Here is a 6,765-nt window from a genome sequence, read left to right as displayed (position 1 = left end):
ATCGAAACGTTGGCAATGATTTGAAATTATCAACATTTTCATGTGACTGAAAGCTGAAAATCCTGAAAATTAGCAACTAATCCAGTCGAAATCCCCAAAAATCAATTTCTGAAGGAAGTTCCGGAGGAACTTCCGGAGGAATTCCTGGAGGAACTTCTGGAGGAATTCCTGGAAGAACCCCCGGAGGAATTTCTGGAGGAACTACTGGAGGAACTTCCGGAGGAATTCCTGGAGGAACTTCCGGAGGAATTCCTGGAGGAACTTCCGGAGGAATTCCTGGAGGAACTTCCGGAGGAATTCCTGGAGGAACTTCCAGAGGAATTCCTGGAGGAACTTCCGGAGGAATTCCTGGAGGAACTTCCAGAGGAATTCCTGGAGGAACTTTCGGAGGAATTCCTGGAGGAACTTTCGGAGGAATTCCTGGAGGAACTTCCGGAGGAATTCCTGGAGGAACTTCCGGAGGAATTCCTGGAGGAACTTCCGGAGGAATTCCTGGAGGAACTTCCGGAGGAATTCCTGGAGGAACTTCCCGAGTAGCACACATGTTTCACTTAGATTACAGTAACTTATCTATGACCAGATTCAGTCACAATTAAATTACTGCAAGCAGATTCACATCACTTATGCTGGAGGAACTTCCGGAGGAATTTCTGGAGGAACTTTCAGAGCGATTCGTGGAGGAACTCCCGGAGGAATACCTGGAGGAATTCTTGGAGGAACATCCGGAGGAATTCCTGAAGGAACATCCGGAGGAAATCGTGGAGGAACTTGAGGAGGAATTCCTGGAGGAACTTCCGGAGAATTGCTCTGAAGAGCTTCCGGAGGAATTCCTTTGAAGAACTTTCGGAGGCATTGCTATGAGGAACTTCCGGAGCAAATCCCAACACGGTAGTACGATTCATCAGAACCATTATATCGAATTGAGAAAACGCTGCCAGTTAAGGCGATGCGATTGCTCTAAATAGCAATATTGTGTCAACATGACATAGCTATTTAAAATGAACAAATGACCTTTTCGGCCAAACGACTCTTTCGGCCTAACGACCCTTTCGGTCAAATGACCCTTCCGGTCAAAAGACCCTTCGGCTAAATGACCCTTTCGGCCAAATGACCCTTCCGGCCAAATGACTGTCGACCTAATGGTCTGTTCGGTCCAATGGTATATTCGGCCAAACAACTTTCGGCATTCGGCCAAACGGCCCTCCTCATTTAAAATAGGGCATATATCACAATAGATCTCACAAATGGCTGCAGTGATTGAAATATTCAACTCAACTCGGATATCTACTCGGTGGTGGCGAAAATCCCGGAGAAAACTCAAAGGTGCAGCCCAATCGGGTTGTACGCGAAGGTGACGTAGGACTAAGTAGCTATTCGAAAATGATGGTATATGCCATGATAATTTGTGCCTCTTTATTAACTTTGAGCAAGTCGAAAAGTTGCTCCCAATTAGAGGGACTTTGAGTCTCCAACCGTGGAAACATGACTCATCGGCCTCATTGCCGCTGAAGCCACTCCACTGGTTGTCATTGGAGGACATCATAATCCTAGAAGACACCATCCTCAAAAATGTCCGGAATAAAGGAGAAATAAGCAAAATCAAGAGTAGCGTGAAACTAAACGCAAATATATTCATTTAGGGTTACAGTACCAATAGTCAAGGTATTAGTAGATCCACAAAAGAAAATATTTTTTTTTTAAATCGATACTAATGGGAAATTTGTAAATTTCAGCTTTTATATAATAGATAAACTAATAAATTTGCTTACAAAAATGAGATTGATGTAATTAAACATCAACAACTACCCAATATATTGCTTGCACCACTATGGGTACACTGTTCCTTTATTGGTTATAAAACTTAATTTTGGTTCCCATAGTGGTGCTATCCATTGAGTTCTTATGAGACTAACCACTATAGGTACAGTTGCACCACTATTATTATTAAGGAAAATCATTGTTTTCAATAGTTTTTCAAGTGAAATCTTAAGCTCGGCGCATCAACTAAAACCATCGTCAATTGTATAATTATGATAAATCTTATTGAAACCCCATTGCCTCCACTATTGGCGCTTACCTCCACTAAGGGTACGGATACCCTAAAACGTTTGGTTTTCGCCCGCGATGCAAGCGTACGTGGCAAAGTGAAGAGAACTTCAAGAATTAATTACAGTCCGCGATGATTTTTTGCTAAGCCTCCACCATTTGAAATAAATTTTCAGCATTCCCACAACTACCCACGCCTTCGTGCTGTTGTGTCCGCTCCGCTGCATCACATTTTGTCAAACCGCTCTTTGAGAAATCTCGACCAAAATGGCTCGCGCGCACCGGAAAGCAGCTTTCTTGAAATTAATATGCTCAGCCAGTTAGCCCCGCCCCTTTGTGTTCTGATATGGTAGTAAATATAATGTGTACTCATAACGATTAATGAAGAGGCGGGGCGGGGCTAATGGAATTATTTCGTTAGATATAAAAAAGCTGCTTGCCAGCGCGCGCGAGCCATTTTGATCGGAGAATGACAAATTCTAAGAATCCTATGAAATTTTCTCGCAAGATTTTGAATTTGGTTATGAGCTGTTGGTTATCTAAGATGCGTATTGTTGTAAAGAATAACAACAGAAATTTGACTCAAGACGAAGTATCTTCATATTACAAAACATTATCTCTTGACATCTGCCTGCCCGAGCGACGTTCGCCGATGGGTGGTTGCTGTAGATATTTTCCTCCTGGGTGGCGTCTTCATCGGTTTTATACAAAAATCACCATTTTATACAAAAGAAAGTTGATCCGACTATCCGAAATAAACTTTCTTCAAGTGCAAAACTCAATCGTTACTAGCCAATTTGATAGCGCGTCGAAGCGAGATGATAAAATAAATTTGAATGGATGGAATCACTAACAGCAACCAAGATACCACGCCAAGCCCGATGCCCCCGAAACAGTCCATTTTCGCAATTATCTCTTTCTTTCCTGAGAAGAACCAATTTTCTTTTACCAATGCGCCTTTCCATCTAACTGACACCACAATTTGTAATACATTTTCAGCATCGGCACTGGCGGTGCGGGATCGCAACAGTGCTATTTTTATAGTCAACCCTTTCTTCATATGAAATGCTGGTTCGTTGAAGTTGAATGATCTGCAGCAACACGCCGAGCACCCCCACCAATGCGATGGATTTCCGTTTAAGAGATTGTATGACATTTGCCAGAAAACCATTTGCCAGAATTAATTAGCCAGAATGATTTTTGCCAGAAAGCCATTTGCCAGCATGGATTATATGCCAGAAAGACATTCCCCAGAATAGACCATTTGCCAGAATGTACCATTCCCCAGAAATAATAAAACTGGAAATTCCGATTATACATAATTGGTGGCTGAAGAATAGAAAAAGAATTATGTAAAGAAGGTAATTTTGCATAACGTGGATTTGACATTATTTACTAATCAAGGGATTTGCGGTATAAATAATTTTTATAAAAGGGATTATTCAACATGTTAGACAATTTTCAGAAAGATGGATACTATTTACCAAAAAAGTTCATTCATATTTGTCTAATACCAAACAAACTGTTTACGAATGGATATAATATTTCTTCACCTCATTCCAGACGCAGACTTCATTTCAAAAAATAAATCATACCTACAATTGGATAATATCATTTTAAGTCATACTAGACGCCATTTGCTTTCATTGAAGAAGTTATATCTACAAATCTAGGCAAAATGTCTATTTCTGAAGAAGGAATCATATCCTCAATTGACATGTTCAAACACGGGCACGGGCAAACGCCTACTTTTAAAGAAAGGATAACATCTATCCTTGCCTCAATCGGTGCAAGCACCTTCTTTTAAAAAAACTGTATTATATGCACCATTGCTTCATTTCTTACAAATGCCTATTTTCAAAGAAAGGACCACATCCACCATTGCCTTAATCCGAACAAGCGCCTTCTTTTAAAGAATGAATTACATCCACCATTGTCCTTATCCGGACAAGCGCCTTCTTTTGAAGAAGGGATCATATCCACCATTGCTGAAATCCTGGCAAACGCCTACTTTTAAAGAAGGGATCACATCCACCATTGCCTTAATTCGGACAAACGCCTGCTTTTAAAAAAGGGATCACATTCATCATTGCCTTAATCCGGGCAAGCGCCTACTTTTGAAGAAGGAATTACATCAACCATTGCGTTATTCCGGGCAAGCGCCTATTTTTAAGAAGGATTCACATTTACCATTGCGTTAATCCGGCCAAACACCTTTTGAAAGAAACGATCACATCCACCATTATTGCCTTAATCCAGGCAAGCGGCTATATAAGCGGCCTTAATCGGCTATGTATGCTTACGTCTTATGTACGGATTACATTACTTAAATTACGGATTACGATTTATTATTGTGCGGTGTTATATCACTCACTAGAAAACAACTATAATACAACGACATAGCAAAATTATAAAAAATGTCCCTTATGCCAAATGATCCTCCCTTTTGACGCTGTTCATAGTTATGCCAAAAGTTCATGGAATTATGAATTATTGCGAACACTGGGCAAACGCGCGCATGGCAAATAGGAGATGACCCATTCTGGGGAGTGGTGCATTCTGGCGAATGGCTTTCTGGGGAATGGTCCATTCTGGCAAATTGATTCTGGCAAAAGGCTTTCTGGCAAATGACTTTCTGGCGAATGTCATACAACCAAACTGAGGATTAGATCCAAACCCGCAAGTGATTGATTTTTGATGTCTGTGCTAGTGATGCATGTACGTGATTGGCTAGTTTACCCATTTCTTAGCTTTTTATCAATTACCGATAATGAATAGTTTAAAAAATGTTTTTTTTTTTTCATATAAATACAAAGACGCGTTGACTCATCCTTGATCGAATGGTCCAAAAAAAATGAAAATCCATCTAGAAACGGCTGAGATATTTAAGTTTAAAGTCTATCATATTTTTGTGACGGTCCCCGATTTTCGCAATCGTAAAGTGTACCCCAATATAGAAAAGACAGACGTAATTCTATGTCAAAAAATCACCGAGTTGACTGGGGTCGGTTCCAAAGCTGCTTAGGCGAAAACGTCGACTACCACCGTTAACAGATCTCACATGAAGACGTCGACGAACAGCTCCACGCCATCTAAGAGCCACTTTCTCAGGCCCGTGAACAACATACATATACCAAAGCCAAAGACTCCTCGGGTAAGCAACGCCTTGACCGTTGATTCATTTATTCATTTTCATTTATTTAGTTAACATCTAAACAGATAACACTGAATCAACAATTTGACGCCACAATGCACGGTTCGAGGCCGCATCTCTCCATCCTCGGATACGCCCCACGCTCGCCAAGTCGTTCTGCACCTGGTCTGCCCATCTCGCTCGCTGCGCTCCACGCCGTCTCGTACCTGCCGGATCGGAAGCGAACACCATCTTTGCAGGGTTGCTGTCCGGCATTCTTGCAACATGTCCTGCCCATCGTACCTTTCCGGCTTTAGCTACCTTCTGGATACTGGGTTCGCCGTAGAGTTGGGCGAGCTCATGGTTCATTCTTCGCCGCCACACACCGTCTTCTTGCACACCGCCAAAGATGGTCCTAAGCACCCGTCTCTCGAATACTCCGAGTGCTTGCAAGTCCTCCTCGAGCATTGTCCATGTTTCATGTCCGTAGAGGACAACCGGTCTTATTAACGTCTTGTACATGACACATTTGGTGCGGTGGCGAATCTTTTTCGACCGCAGTTTCTTCTGGAGCCCGTAGTAGGCCCGACTTCCACAGATGATGCGCCTTCGTATTTCACGACTAACGTTGTTGTCAGCCGTTAGCAAGGATCCGAGGTAGACGAATTCCTCGACCACCTCGAAGGTATCCCCGTCTATCGTAACACTGCTTCCCAGGCGGGCCCTGTCGCGCTCGGTTCCGCCCACAAGCATGTACTTTGTCTTTGACGCATTCACCACCAGTCCAACTTTTGTTGCTTCACGTTTCAGGCGGGTGTACAGTTCTGCCACCTTTGCAAATGTTCGGCCGACAATGTCCATGTCATCCGCGAAGCAAATAAATTGACTGGATCTGTTGAAAATCGTACCCCGGCTGTAACACCCGGCTCTCCGCATGACACCTTCTAGCGCAATGTGGAACAACAGGCACGAAAGTCCATCACCTTGTCTTAGTCCCCGGCGCGATTCGAACGAACTGGAGTGTTCGCCGGAAATCTTCACACAGTTTTGCACACCATCCACCGTTGCTTTGATCAGTCTGGTGTTCTCGTCCATAATTTTCCATAGCTCTACGCGGTCTATACTGTCGTATGCCGCCTTGAAATCAACGAACAGATGGTGCGTTGGGACCTGGTATTCACGGCATTTTTGAAGGATTTGCCGTACAGTAAAGATCTGGTCCGTTGTCGAGCGGCCGTCAACGAAGCCGGCTTGATAACTTCCCACGAACTCGTTCACTAATGGTGACAGACGACGGAAGATGATCTGGGATATCACTTTGTAGGCGGCATTAAGGATGGTGATCGCTCGAAAGTTCTCACACTCCAGTTTGTCGCCTTTCTTGTAGATGGGGCATCCCGGGCAGAAGCCATGAACAGAATAACAAAACTTGATATGGACTTGATTGATATAAGAGATAAAAGAACAGGCAACAATATCAAAAATATGCATCGAAATATCATTTAAATATCAAGATATGCTATGGATAAGAACAAACTAATGGCACTTGATATCGATCACTTATTACAAATAACATATCTTGATAA

The sequence above is a fragment of the Armigeres subalbatus genome, chromosome 1 (assembly GCF_024139115.2).
Source record: "Armigeres subalbatus isolate Guangzhou_Male chromosome 1, GZ_Asu_2, whole genome shotgun sequence".
NCBI lineage: Eukaryota > Metazoa > Arthropoda > Insecta > Diptera > Culicidae > Armigeres > Armigeres subalbatus.
Note: the sequence above shows the minus strand (reverse complement) of the source record.